General features: G+C 44.7%; 1 protein-coding gene across 1 annotated transcript in view; it reads right to left on the bottom strand.

Moving 5' to 3' along the window:
- NT5DC1 (5'-nucleotidase domain containing 1) overlaps positions 1-16121 on the bottom strand; it is a 702933-nt gene that overhangs the window by 228491 nt on the left and 458321 nt on the right. The window lies entirely within an intron of this gene.

Here is a 16121-nt window from a genome sequence, read left to right as displayed (position 1 = left end):
TCATTTTGGTGCTCCTACCCCCTATATTTTAAATAGGAACAGTGTGCATATTCGTTGCGCTGCCCAAAACGGTGCGTGTTCTTGTTTGAAAGGGGCATGGCCACACAATAATACCCCCAGTTGAAACTACGCCACACAGTACTGCAACTTTATTCACATTATGTCATTCAATTTACCTGAATGAGGAGGGGGCAGCGGTGCTGGGGGGAAGGATGGTTAGAAGGTTGGAGGAGATTTTAAACTAGGAGCCTGGGGAGAGGGTTTAGCTAGAAACTACGGGTCATGCAGTGAGAATAGAGGGGATGGCGGTAGTAAACGAAATGGGGGAGGAATAGGGGGGAGGGAAAGAGCAGCCAGTAAGGGTATTAACATGGGTACTAAAAAAGGTATTATCATAACACTAACTAATAAGGATTATGGGTCATCAATGCTGCATAAAGTGAATGATGTCCCTAGCACAAGTGGAAATACTTATCTTAATTGTATGTATGTAAACGCTAGAAGCCTTAAGCCCAGTACCCACGGGCCGATGCAGGAGAGATGTGTGCTGAGCGAACCGCTCAGCACACATCTCTCCTGCCGCTCAGCACAGCGCGATCTGTGCTGAGCGTGCGCGGGAAGACGGGGGGGGGGGGCTCACTTCACCCAGCGGGTGAAGTGAGCGACCCGCTAGATTGGCCTGCATGCAGGCCAATCTAGCAGCAGCGATAGCGATGTGCGGGGCCGCGCATCGCTATCGCTGAGGGGGCTACACACGGAGCGATCATGCTGATATTCTAAGCAATCTAGTCAGATTGCTTAGAATATCGCTCCGTGAGTACCCCCTTTACAGGTAAAAAGGGGGAACTAGAAATACTAGCAGAAAGCACACAGTATGATATTATAGGCATTACTGAAACTTGGTGGGATGAATCTCATGATTGGACAGTCAATCTAGAGCAGAGGTTCTCAAACTCGGTCCTCAGGACCCCACACAGTGCATGTTTTGCAGGTAACCCAGCAGGTGCACAGGTGTATTAATTACTCACTGACGCATTTTAAAAGGTCCACAGGTGGAGCTAATTATTTCACTTGCGATTCTGTGAGGAGACCTGCAAAACGTGCACTGTGTGTGCCCCCGAGGACCGAGTTTGAGAACCTCTGATCTAGAGGGTTATACGCTGTTCAGGAGAGACAGATTAAATAAACGGGGTGGAGGGGTATGCCTTTACGTAAAGCCGTTTTTAAAACCTGATATACAGGAAGATATTCAGGAGGGGACTGTAGACATTGTTGAGACGTTATGGATAGAAATTGCAAGCGGGGCTAAAGGAATAAAAAAGTTAGTATTGGGTTTATGCTATAGGCCACCTGGTATTAATGTATCTGATGAGGAATTGTTACTGAAGCAAATTGAAAGAGCAGCAGGAGTAGGAGACATGGGTGGTCATTCCGAGTTGTTCGCTCGCTAGCAGTTTTTAGCAGCCGTGCAAACGCTATGCTGCCGCCCACTGGGAGTGTTTTAGCTTAGCAGAAGTGCGTACGAAGGGATCGCAGAGCGGCTACAAAATAATTTTGTGCAGTTTCAGAGTAGCTTCAAACCTACTCAGTGCTTGCGATCACTTCAGATTATTCAGTTCCTGATTTGACTTCACAAACACGTCCAGCGTTCGCCCAGCCTCGCCTGCATTTTTCCTGGCACGCCTGCGTTTTTCCGAACACTCCCAGAAAACGGTCAGTTGATGCCCAGAAATGCCCTCTTCCTGTCAATCACTCTGCGGCTGCCTGTGCGACTGAAAAGCATCGCTAGACCCTGTGTAAAACGACATAGTTCGTTGTAATAGTACACCGCGCATGCACCGCATACGCATGCGCAGAAGTGCCGGGTTTTTTGCCTCATCGCTGCACAGCGAACGAATGCAGCTAGCGATCAACTCGGAATGACCCCCATAGTAGTGATGGGAGATTTTAACTACCCAGAGATAAATTGGATAAACTATTCATGCGATACTGCTAGGGGTAACATGTTTTTAAACACACTAAAAGATAACTACTTAGTTCAACTAATCGAGGAACCTACTAGGTACAATGCAATCTTAGACCTGGTATTAACAAACAATGGGGAATTGGTATCAAATATTATAGTAGGGGAGCCCATAGGAAACAGTGACCACAATATGGTCACATTCAACATCAGTTTTCATAAGCAGTCCTATACAGGCTCAACTAGGACTCTAAACTTTTGCAAAGCCAACTTTGACATGATGAGGGAAGCTTTAAGGGATATTGAATGGGAAATTTTCTTTCAAGGAAACAATACTACGGAGAAATGTGATGTATTAAAATCACTGCTAGTTAAAAATACTCTCAAATTTATTCCCACGAGCAGCAAAAAAAGGAATAAAAATCCCAAACCAATGTGGTTTAACAAAAAGATAAAGGAACTTATGGGCAAGAAAAGGCGAGCATTCAAAAAATACAAATCTGACAGGAATGCAGAGTCATTTCAGCAATATAAGGACTGTAACAAAATATACAAAAAAGAAATAAGAGCGGCTAAAGTAGAAACAGAAAAACTAGTAGCAAAGGAAAGCAAAGCGAATCCCAATTTTTTTTTTAAATACATCAACAGCAAGAGATTAAAGAAGGGGAGTATAGGCCCTTTAAAATACAAGTTGGGAGTCTTAGTTAAAAATGATAATGACATAGCGGACAAACTAAATGAGTTTTTTTCAACGGTATTTACAAGAGGTGAAAATTCAGGGACTAACACACAATCTCAATAATGATAATGTCCCACTGATAAGTGCTCATTTAAGTGAGGAGGTAGTCTGTGACCGATTAAAAAATGTAAAGATTAATAAGTTACCGGGTCCCGATGGAATTCACCCAAGGGTTCTAATGGAGCTTCACTCTGAACTTGCAAGACCGCTATTTTTAATTTTTAAAGATTCAGTTATATCAGGTATGGTTCCCAAAGACTGGCGTATAGCGGAAGTAGTGCCAATATTCAAAAAGGGAAGTAAAGCTGAACCGGGTAATTATAAACCAGTTAGTCTTACATCCATAGTGGGGAAAGTATTGGAAGATATTTTAAGGGATAGTATTCAGAAGTTCCTTGAAGTCAATAAAGTCAACATGGATTTGTGAAGGACAGATCATGTCAAACCAACTTACTTGGCTTTTATGAAACAGTAAATGCGAACCTTGATCAGGGTGAGGAGGTGGATGTAATCTTTTTAGACTTTGCCAAAGCTTTCCACACTGTACCACACATCGACTTATCTATAAGCTACAAGAAATAGGGCTAGGGAGCACAATATGCACTTGGGTCAAAAATTGTTTAGATAATAGGGAACAGCGCGTTGTGGTTAATGGATAATTTTCAAACTGGACTGAAGTGCTAAGTGGTGTGCCACAAGGGTCTGTACTAGGACCACTATTGTTCAACATTTTCAATAACGACCTAACCGCGAGTATGGTGTCAATTTTTGCAGACGATACCAAATGGTATAACGTTATAAATATGAAGGGGGATGCTGAGTCTCTTCAGAACGACTTAATTTTATTAGAAGCATGGGCAGCCAAATGGAGAATGCGCTTCAATACAGACAAGTGTAAGGTAATGCACTGTGGTAGCAAGAACAAAAATTATACCTACATACTAAATGGGGTAACATTAGGGGAGTCTGTACTGGAAAAGGACTTAGGTGTTAACATAGATAGCAAACTAAGCAGCAGTACCCAAAGTAGGATCGCAGCAAAGAAGGCTAATAAGATATTAGCATGCATAAAACGGGGGATAGATGCAAGTGACGAGAGTGTTATACTCCCACTATATAAATCACTAGTGAGGCCACATCTTAAATACTGTGTGTAATTTTGGGCACCATACTACAAAATGGATATTCTGGAGCTAGAAAAGGTTCAGAGGCAGGCGACTAAACTAATTAAGGGCATGTAGATGCTGGAATACGAGGAAAGGCTTGCAAGGCTAGGCATGTTTACACTGGAAAAGAGGAGACAAAGGGGTATATGCAATTGCGGTCGAATTCCCGAAAATGTCGAAAAACGGGGCATTTTCGACACAAAAAAAAATCGACAATGCAATACAGTACTTTTCGACACAAAAACGGACTTTTCAGATTCGACTTTTTGCAATTCGACATTTTGAAAATTCGACATGTCTGCAGTGGTAAAAATGCGGCAATTCGACAAAAGTATATTCAATTGAAGAATGTCGATTCGACTTTAGTGCTTTTCGACAGTAATATCGTCAATTTCCTTCCGCCTCACTTTGCTGGAGGAATCTAATAAAAACATTTTTTAAACATGTTTTTTTTTAGTGTTTTTTTTATTGCTAATAGCATATCTATTTATATTAGAAGGGATTATGTACTTGGTTTGTCTATTAGAGGGATACAAGTATTATTTACATATTTTTTAAAAGAATATATTTTTTTTAACTGACTAAAATAGAGAGAGCATGGTTTTCAGTGGGAAGGGGTGGGAATGGGTTAAAATCAAGAAAAAAAATGCGTGGGGTCCCCCCTCCTAAGCATAACCAGCCTCGGGCTCTTCGAGCCGGTCCTGGTTGTAAAAATACGGGGAAAAAACGGACAGGGGATCCCCCGTATTTTTAGAACCAGCACCGGGCTCTGTGTCCGGTCCTGGTGCAAAAAATACGGGGGACAAAAAGCGTAGGGGTCCCCCGTATTTTTTGTACCAGCACCGGGCTCCACTAGCTGGGGAGATAATGCCACAGCCGGGGGACACTTTTATACCGGTACCTGCGGCCGTGGCATTAAAACCCCAACTAGCCACCCCTGGCCGGGGTACCCTGGAGGAGTGGGGACCCCTTAAATCAAGGGTCCCCCCCCTCCAGCCACCCAAGGACCAGGGGTGAAGGATGGGGGGCTGATAGCCTTGGGTAAAATGAAAGAATATTGTTTTTTGCAGAAGAACTACAAGTCCCAGCAAGCCTCCCCCGCAAGCTGGTACTTGGAGAACCACAAGTACCAGCATGCGGGGGGAAAACGGGCCCGCTGGTACCTGTAGTCACCCGCTGACCGCAAAGTTCCCACCATTGAATATAATGGAGGGGCTGTGCGATGTGCTGTCTGCCAGCTCAGACGCGCATAGGCAATCAGAAGAGTGCCACGACGTGGCGCTCCATGATTGCCTGAAGGGACCCTCAGTGACAGGAGTCACGGGGGGGGGGGGGGGGGGCACAGCATTCGGGGAAAGGGGTCCCATGTGTAAACATGGGACCCCTTTCAGTCCGTGTGGATCGGGAATGCATTTTTTTTTGCCAAGTACGAGGATTACAAATAATAACAGGACACTGGATTTAGGTGAGTATAATTTTATTTTCAGGTACCCCGGATTCTACTTGGACAAGTGGACAGAGGTCGGCGTGTGAACATAGGTAAGTATGTGTGTGTCGGCATGTGTGTAATAAAGTTGTACTTTCACGGTGTGCGTGTCCTGTTTTTATTTGGGTATTTTTTTTGCAGAAGAACTACAGGTACCAGCGGGCCCGTTTCCCCCCGCATGCTGGTACTTGTGGTTCTCCAAGTACCAGCTTGCGGGGGAGGCTTGCTGGGACTTGTAGTTCTTCTGCAAAAAACAATATTCTTTCATTTTACTCAAGGCTATCAGCCCCCCATCCGCAGCCCTTGGATGAGGGGGACAGCCTCGGGCTTCACCCCTGGCCCTTGGGTGGCTGGAGGGGGGGAACCCTTGATTTAAGGGGTCCCCACTCCTCCAGGGTACCCTGGCCAGGTATGACTAGTTGGGGTTTTAATGCCACGGCCGCAGGGACCGGTATAAAAGTGTCCCCCGGCTGTGGCATTATCTCCCCAGCTAGTGGAGCCCAGTGCTGGTACAAAAAATACGGGGGACCCCTACACTTTTTGTCCCCCGTATTTTTTGCACCAGGACCGGACGCAGAGCCCGGTGCTGGTTCTAAAAATACGGGGGATCCCCTGTCCGTTTTTTCCCCATATTTTTACAACCAGGACCGGCTCAAAGAGCCCGAGGCTGGTTATGCTTTAGAGGGGGGACCCCACACAATTTTTTTCTGTGTTTTTTAACCATTTTTGCACCGTCAGAAAGTCGAATCCAGGACGCACACTATCCGTCAATTCGTCCGTTTTTCGACAGCGGGACTGTCAAATCCGCTTTTTATTGAATATGTCGAATTCCGGCACCCGTCGGCCGGAATTCGACGGTCGAACTGTGTCGAATTTTAAAGCGGGAGAAAAAAAGCCGCAATTCGGCCGGAATTGCATATACCCCATAGAGGGGACATGATCAACATCTACAAATATATAAGGGGACAATACACAGAGCTTGCGCGGGTCCTGTTTTTGGTAAGATCAGCACAGAGGACACGTGGACACTCGCTTAGGTTAGAGGAGAGGAGATTCCGCACAATGCGGCGAAAAGGTTTTTTCACAGTGAGGACAATACGTGTTTGGAATGCCCTGCCTGAGGGAGTTGTAATGGTGGACTCAGTCAACTCCTTTAAGAATGGGTTAAATTCCTATTGGATAAGGATATCCAGGGTTATGGTGCGTAGTCGCGCACTATAGTTACTATGAAAAGACGAATAAAACACAACGGCTGACATCAGCATCAGACAGACTTTAGACCAAAATAATCCTGAATAGGAGACCACAAATAGGTTGAACTTGATGGACAAATTGTCTTTTTTCAACCTTAGATACTATGTTACTATGTTACAATAGTGTCTCTTATTCACATTACATCACACAGTAGTACCACGTTACTCCTCACAGTAGTCCCCCTTATTCACATTATACCACACCATATTACTCTTTATTCACATTAGACCACACAGTAGTGCCCTTTCTATACAGCAGGTTACGCCACAAAGTACTGTAGTACACCTTATACACATAATGCCGCACATTAGTAATGCATTTCGTATGCAGGTAGAGCCGCAGTCACATACAGAATATAGGCATGCTGCATATTATTTTAATCAGCAGAAGCTGCTTGTGTCCCTATGCATGCCAAATGCCATAGGCATTTGCATAGTTTGCCTATGCCTAGGACCGGCTCTGTTTATTTGTGAATTACATACCTCCCAACTTCTGTCCCTTGGGAATCAGGACACACGAGCTGGAGGCGCGGTCACATCAGAAAAAGGTGATGGGGGTTTGAGTAGAGGGACAGGGCCTCACGGTAAGGGGGCGTGGCCTCTTGCCGTGACCCCCGTTTCCGTCATTTTGAGCTGCTGGACAGCCCCCGGCCCCCTCCTTGTGCTGGTAGATGCCGTGTGCATGCTCACGGCATCTATTCAGTGTGATCACCGGCTGCTTTGCAAAGCAGAGCAGGGGTGATCACTGGATCGCCCAACTGCCCCCTGCCCGGGGGACACTGTAACCCGCGGGAGGGACAGCGGGACAGTGTCCAGTTAGCGGGACTGTCCCGCTTAAATCGGGAAAGTTGGGAGGTATGGTATAGTGTTTTACAAGAGCTTCCATATACTGTAAGTGGCCACGAGAAACCTTTTTTTAAAATGCATGTAGCCATAGGGATCATTGGGGCAGATGTATTAAGCCAGGAGAAATGATAAGTGCAAGGTGATAAAGAAACAGCCAATCAGCTCCAATACAGTATGTAAATTTACAGTTAGGAGCTGATTGGCTGGTGCGTTATCACCTTGTACTTATCACTGCTTTATCACTTCTCCCACTGTGCCTTTAGTTATAACCAGTGCAGGGAAATGGAACTGATGATCCCATTTGAATGTATGCATCTCTGATTTATAGTTTTCTTCAAGAATGTAGCAGCTACATAATGGGGGTAAGGTGCAATCAGGGACATTGCTGGACTATTCAGGGAGTCAGGGAGATTGCTACTATTTCAGGGAGTCTCCTGCAGAATGAGGGAGGGTATGCAACTATGGCCTTTGTGGTACGCAGTCCCCCCTAAGCCGCAGCCTGATTGACAAGCAGCGGCTGTTTGGGGACAGGGTGGTGGTGGTGGTGTTTACGAAAACTGGGGTGTGTTGTACTCGTTTTGTAGGAGTGACAAGGCCAGTTCTCTGTCATCCAAAGCAGATTTACTGGCCTCGGCTGTGTAGGTGAGGCACCCAATTTGAGTAGTCTTAAGCTTACACAGATGACTGATGTTGCAAACACTACAGCCAAGATTCGCTTTGGTAATCCGATGCTGCATACTAAGATGCAGCACTCGGATGTGCAATGTTGGCAGTAGGCGTCTTTAGCCCTCAAGCGATGCATGTGTACATTGGGTTTGATTTTGCCAAAACCACCTTCAGTGTTTCGGTTTTGGTTTTTGGCTTTGGCAAAACCACCCTCAAGTATTTTGGTGTAGATTCATGTTTGGTTTTGCCTATTGTTGTTCCTACAAAATTAACATCAATAGCATTAATTTCCCATCAATTTTGACCACCTCAAAGCTCACAGTATTGTCCACCAATATTGGCCAAAGGCTGCAGCAAGATAACAGATAGCTAGATAAAAGAAGTGACAGAGTAGCAGCAGAAACACATGTCCCTTTAAAAGAATACTGCACATCTGTGAAACATAGCAACACAGCAGTGGCAGAGAGGATAGCAGTTTAATAAACATTATGACCCCACAGAAAGAATGTTTTCATTAATCAAGAAGAACTACAGTAGATCAGAGGCCCAATGGCAGTACAGGAAAATTGAGCTGGAGTATGCAGTGGAGGGCAGGTAAAGCTTTTATTTAATTATTGATTCATTCATTGAATAATTAATGAATTGACTGACTGACTGACTGATGAATTGATTGAATAAAACAAGAAAATAAGAGAGGTGTGGAAGAAACTATTAAAAAGCAAGAATCCTAATGTGAGATTCAATTTCTAAATTATAATGCAATCGCAAACAGATCCATGCAGCATATGCCTCAGGAGTGAGGACAATACCAGAGATACAAATTGCTTTGGTAGAGACAGAAGACCATCAACAATGCCCCTCCCCCCAAAAAAATTATAATAATAATACAGTATAATACGGTTATTGTTATAATTTATTATATATTGCCAGTCAATCACACACAAAATAGAATGATAATAAGAAGCATGAGCTGGTAAGAGATTGACTTGCGAGAGACAGAAGACCATCAACAATGCCCCCCAAAATACAGCCCATATTGAAAAGAAAAGTGGTCCACCCTTATGTTGTATATTTAAAAGGACATGTATAGTTTAACAAACCAAGCACTTTAGCGACAGGAACTGTCACTAGTCTGACTGAAGTGCTTGGTTTGTTTGCCCCCCCCCCAAAACCCCCAATTTTTTGTGGTTTAGTTAAATTAAGCTACCGGTGGGCTAAAGGCAGCTAACCAGGTTGTTATTCATAGTCACACTTGGAACATGTCAGGCTCATCATCATCCTCATCATCACACTCCTCACTGTTGTTAAAATCATCCTCATCATTACACAATATTAACTCATCCCGACTGGAATCCACCATTACAGAAGTTTGTTGTATTTTGTTGCCAAGGTCTCCCTCATAGAATTTATAATTCATTTCAATGAATATCAGTTTTTCCAATTTATTTGGTAGTAGCCTCCTACACCAATCGATCACAAGGTTACTGGTCTTGTTAAAAACTGTTTCCAACTACACACTGTAGCTTACACCAAAGAGATTTTGTACAAGGGGCTCCAAATCTCCTTTTTTTCCCCCAGTATTCAAATGTACTGTGTGACAAGCTAATGTGTACATTGTCTTTAAACGAATCCTCTATTATCCTATTGATGATTACTGTATCAGATTGAGTCATGGTATACAGGTCAATAATTATGGGCAATACTTTTAAGCCTGACCAGATGTTGTTTCACTCTGATGTACTAAGTTGACTCATCATCTTCACCACCAGTAGGTCTCTTGAAAAAGTTCAGTGTTTTCCTGGTGGCAGCAGCAATTGCAGCAGGAGAAGCTGAATAAGGAGAGGTTGTTGTGCCACTTGAACTGACAACTTGCTCGCAAGGAGCTCTTTACATCTCTTAAGATCTGGGTCATTTGGAAAGAAAAATATACGTTATGGTAAGAACTTACCGTTGATAACGTGATTTCTCTTATGTACACAGGTATCCACAGGATAACATTGGGATATTGTCGAGCGACAGCGAAAATGGCACCAACAAGGTCACGAGCTTTCTGGCCTCCCAGGATGCATTGGGGCCTTCACCATATAGTCCCACCCACTGACTCAGTCAGATTAGTTCTTTCCACATCGATTTTAGGCAGGAACATTAGGTAGAGACCTGTTTAGGCGATAAGAACACACATGCACACCCATCAATACAAGAAGGAAGAGGTTTTAGTGATTGTCTAGTTCCTCAAATCAGATGCGTCAGGGTGGGATCCCTGTGGACATAAGAGAAATCACGTTATCAACGGTAAGTTCTTACCATAACGTATATTTCTCTGGCTGGGTCCACAGGATTATCCACAGGATAACATTGGGATTCTCAAAGCCGTTTTAGTGGAGGGGACGCTCCTGATTGCACAGGAGGACCTTTCGCCCGAAGTCTGCGTCATGAGAGGCAAAAGTATCCAAGGCATAATGTCTAATGAATGTGTTTATGGAAGACCATGTGGCTGCCCTTCATATCTGTTCTGCTGAAGCACCCTGTTGTGCTGCCCAAGAAGGACCTACCTTACGTGTAGAGTGTGCAGAGACATTAGCCGGAATAGGGAGATGTGCATGAGAATAAGCTTCTGATATTACCATTCAGAGCCATCTCGCCAGCGTCTGTTTACTAGCAGGCCATCCTCTTCTATGGAATCCGTAGAGGATGAAGAGAGAATCTGTTTTTCTGATGGCACTAGTACGATCTATGTAGATTCTTAAAGCCCGGACCACGTCCAGCGACGCTTCTCACGCAGAAAGTCCCGATACCTGAAAAGCTGGGACTACAATCTCTTCATTCAGGTGAAACTTTGATACCACCTTTGGAAGATAACTAGATCTCGTTCTGAGAACTGCTCTGTCTGGAAAAAAACTTAGGAAAGGAGATTTACACGATAATGCTCCTAAATCTGACACTCTTCTGGCTGACGCCATTGCCAGTAAAAAAAGAACTTTAGCCATTAACCACTTAAGATCTGCTCTCTTAAGTGGTTCAAACAGAGGACCCTGGAGAAATTTAAGAACTAAATTCAAATCCCAGGGAGCTGCAGGAGGAACAAATGGAGGTTGAATATGTACTACTCCTTGAAAAAACGTACGTACATCCTGTAAATCAGCAATCTTTCGCTGAAACCATACAGTTAACACTGATACTTGAACCCTCAAGGAAGCAACTTTCAAACCTTTATCCAATCCTGCCTGAAGGAAATCCAAAATCCTGGACACTTTAAAAGATCTCGGATTGAATTTTTTTCCAGTACACCAATAAATATAGGCTTGCCATATTCTATGATACACACGGGCCGAAGAAGGCTTTCTTGCTCTAAGCATAGTTTGGATTACTTGTTTCGAAAATCCTTTAGCCTCTAAGATAGAGGTTTCAACAGCCATGCCGTCAAAGACAGGCGATCCAGATGACTGTGACAACAAGGACCCTGCATTAGTAGATCTGGACGTTGAGGGAGCAGTATCGGTGCTTCCACGGACATTCTCAACAGATCTGTGTACCAATGCCTTCTTGGCCAAGCTGGAGCTATTAGAATCATTGCTCCTTTTGCTTGTTTTATCTTTCTCACTACTCTGAGTAACAGAGATATTGGCGGGAACAGATACGCCAGCTGAAACATCCATTCTACTGACAGTGCGTCTACATGGACCGCTCCTGGGTCCCTTGTTCTCGATCTGTACCTTGGAACTTTTCTGTTTTAGACGAGACGCCATAAGGTCTATCTCTGGTAGACCCCATCTGTTCACCAGTGTCTGAAACACTTCGGGGTGTAGTGCCCATTCGGTTTCCTGAATGGTGTGCCGACTGAGAAAATCCGCTTCCCAGTTTAGTACACCCGGGACAAAAACTGCTGACAATGCTGGGAGATGGAGTTCTGCCCATTTTAGAATGGGAGTTACTTCCTCCATCAGTCTCTTGCTGTGAGTACCTCCCTGATGATTGAGGTATGCTACTGCCATCGCATTGTCTGAGCGAACCTGGACTGGTCTTCCCTGCAGACTGTCCTTTGCCTGAACTAGAGTCAAGTAAATGGCCCTTATTTCTAACAGATTTATTGGCAGGCGACTTTCCCTTGCGGTCCATTTTCCCTGAAACCATAGGCTTCCGAGTACCGCCCTGCAGGCTGGCATCTGTTGTCAGGACTTGCCACTCTTTTATCCAAAAGGGTATCCCCTTGTTTAAATGGTCTGTCTGTAGCCACCACGCTAGAGACCTTTTTACGCTTACTGGAAACTTTATCATCTGCTTTTTTATCGTCTGATGATTCCCGTTCCATTTGGTCAGAATAAGGTGCTGCAATGGTCTGGAATGGAATTTCGCATATTCCACCATGTCGAAGGTTGATACCATCAGACCCAACAGTCGCATTGCTGCATGGACTGACATTGTCTGGGCGTGCAATGCTTCCTGAGCCATGACCTGCACCTTGACTATCTTTTTCTCTAGTAAGAGAACTTTCTGTAGGTCTGAATCCAATATGGCCCCCAAATGAACCATCCGCTGTGACGGATTCAGGGACGACTTTTACCAATTTATGAGCCACCCGTGTCTCTGTAAACAAACTATCGTCTGTTGAAGATGGCTCAACAGTAAATCTTGTGACTGTGCTAAGATTAACAGGTTGTCCAGGTATGGGAATATTCTTATCCCCTGTTTGCGCAGACAAGCTGCCATAACCACCATGATCTTGGTAAACACCCTGGGTGCTGTTGCTAGCCCGAAGGGCAGAGCTTGGAACTGAAAATGTTCTTGGAGGATGGCAAACCTGAGGTAACACTGATGCGACAGTGCTATAGGCACATGTAGGTAAGCATCCCGTACATCCAAAGATACCATGTAATCTCCCGGTTCCATAGCCAACATTATGGAGCGTAATGTCTCCATGTGGAACTTTGGGATCCAAATGTATCTGTTCAACATTTTCAGATTGAGAATTGGTCGATATGACCCATTTGGTTTCTGGATTAGAAATAGATTGGAGTAAAACCCCTGTCCCCTTTGTGATGGAGGTACTGGGACAATCACACCTGACTGCAGTAATTTTTGAACTGCTTCTTGCAGGGCATCGGCCTTCGACTCTATACGAGACGGGCTGGTGCAAAAAAATCTTTGAGGAGGCTGCCTCCTGAATGGGAACCCATGCCCCTGAGATACTACCTTCTGCACCCAAGCATCTGTTGTTGACTATTGCCATATGTGTGCAAAATGAAGGAGTAGGCCCCCAACCCTGGAATCCTCTAGGCGGAGGCCCGGCTCTTCAGGCTGAGGGTTTCTGTTCAGGCTTGGAAGCTGGCTTTGTGCTAGCCCACTGCTTCCTACCCCTGGATTTAAACTGGGGTTGCTTAGGCTCCTCTTTAGCTTTCGCTTCACTTTGCCAACGAAATGAGCAAAATTTTAAACCCTTGGACTTAGGGTTATAAGCAGCCGGAAATCTGACCTTTTTCGATTCAGCCTCTGATTCTAGGATATCCGATAAAGGTTTTCCAAATAATATATAACCGACAAAAGGCAATGCTTCCAATTCTTTCTTGGATTCCGCATCTGCCTTCCAGGTACGTAGCCAAACAGCTCTGCGAGCGACTACTGTCAAGGCTGAAGCTTTAGAAGCAACTGTACCTACATCAATTGCTGCTTCTTCCAAATACTGGGTAGATTGACTTAAATGGCAAAAACGATCCTCTTGCTCCCTAGTAGGAGAAGGGATGTCATTCTCTAGTCCTCTATCCATTCGCTCATTGCCTTTGCTACCCAGGCCGAAGCCATAGCAGGTCTTACCACTGCTCCTACAAGAGAAAATATATTTTTCAAAAGGCTCTCTACCCTTCTGTCTGTGACATCATTTAGTGAGGTAGATGACAGTGGTAAAGCAGATTTATGCACGAGTTGCAGAACATGTGCATCTACTTTTGGAGGAAATTCTCTTTCCGAACAATCCACAGCAGGAAATGGATAATAAGAATCCCATCTTTTAGGAATCTTATACTTTTTACTGGGCGCAGCCCAAGACTTATCCATCATTTTTGTCAGCTCCTCTGACGCTGGGAATTCAGCTTTCACTGATTTTGTTCGTTTAAATACAGGTGCTTTAGTTTTTAACACTGTCTTGGCTGGCTCTTCCAACGAGAGAACAGCCTTCACAGCATTAATAAGTTCAGCTACATCTTCTGAACTAAAACTCTGCGACTGATCATCATACGGAGTATTCAAATCTATTGTATCATCATCCGATGTATCATTTTGCATAGTCTGCCATACTGACGTATCTGTCTTAGTCTTACCTGCCCCTTGGTTGCTTGTAGAGGCTACTGGAACCAAGGCATAGGATGGGAGCTGCATGTATGGGTTCATAGTGTAACCTAACCCTTGAGGTGGTGCTACCGGAGTTAACCTGTCCGCTATAGAAGATAGAGTCTTTGCGAACATATTCCATGGTGGCTCTGTTGGTGGTTGAACCAGCTCCTGTTTTAAACTTCGCTGAAAAGCGAAACAGTTTGCACACAAACCCTCATAAGTGACCAATTGATTCATATCAATTACCCCTGACTTACAAGATAAGCATGTTAGGGCTGTAGGAGTGCTTGATAAATTCTCCTCGTCACTTTTGCCGCTCACAGACATGATAATAATCTGTTAATGACTACACAATTTGTGACTGAAAATCACCCTATATGTCAGTATATAGAGGTGAGATCAATCTGACCACAGTGCACCTGATTTGAGGGTCAGAACAGGACTGACATTACACAGAAAAGTCAGCACACATACTAGCTAGCAGTCAGTCACATGTTAAAGCATTAGACATTGCCATATGAGAATACAACCTCCATAACAACTTATACATAAGTAGGAAAAAGTGTACTTCTGTTTTTAACTGGTTCTTTTTCAACATAACATGCAGAAAACACAGTAATATACAGGTCTCATATGCCATAGGTACTAAAAATTAACAATTCATACTAAGAAGTAGAGAGAATTTTTAGTACTGTATACCCTGCCTCCGGAGAGCGGGATACAGGGAGACTTACCACACTTCCATATCCAAGCAAATATGTGCGTAAGACGCTGAGTGGATTCAGACGCTACTGATGTACACTACCGCACTTGATAACTGGTAACGGACACGGTCGCTCACTGTCGGACACGGACGCTGAGCGGCTTCCATGTGTATGCAGACGCTAAGGCCTGCGACTCGGTCTGGGCGGGATTAATAGTGTACACAACCGCAGCGTCTAAGCTGCGACCGAGTACCCTCGTGGTAGCGTCTGAGCCGGAAGTGAGGTCATTCAGTTCATGAAACGAGAGACGTGCGGAAACTGGCCATGAACTCGGAGGAGGGCCGGCCAGGAGAGCGTCTGAATCCCCCTTTTGACTTAAACTCCCAGGATCGCGGCCTCTACCTACTCCTGGCGCCTATGATCCCCGGAGCGTTGCGCTGTCATACTCGAGATGTTCGGCGCATCAAGACACTGTTTCTAGTCTCCACCAAATCAGTGTAGCTGTGTCCTGAACTCTCTAGTAAGAGGAAGTCCATAGACTCACCGTCTCCCCATGCTCCGGCCACAGCCTGGTTACGTCTGCTGGACCTGCTAGAACATCCGACACAGACGCCCGTCGAGATAGCACTAATACCCGAAGGTAAGCAATGTTGCGACTCGGTGGGGAGTTGTTGGAGCGACTCTTTCTAGTATGCGTTTAAGACGTTGTTAAGAGAAGTCACTCAAAAAAACAATATAGTTAGTCTATAAAAATAAAATAACAAAAAGCTTGAGGCTGCTACTCTCAGCAGCCCTGCGACCATGCGGCTTTCTGCCGCACCAAGCAAAAAACTGATCTGACTGAGTCAGTGGGTGGGACTATATGGTGAAAGCCCCAATGCATCCTGGGAGGCCAGAAAGCTTGTGACCGTGTTGGTGCCATTTTCGCTGTCGCTCGACAATATCCCAATGTTATCCTGTGGATAATCCTGTGG

This window comes from Pseudophryne corroboree, chromosome 4 (assembly GCF_028390025.1).
Source record: "Pseudophryne corroboree isolate aPseCor3 chromosome 4, aPseCor3.hap2, whole genome shotgun sequence".
NCBI lineage: Eukaryota > Metazoa > Chordata > Amphibia > Anura > Myobatrachidae > Pseudophryne > Pseudophryne corroboree.
The sequence above is the reverse complement of the archived record's forward strand: the minus strand, read 5'-3'. Positions and strand labels throughout refer to the sequence as shown.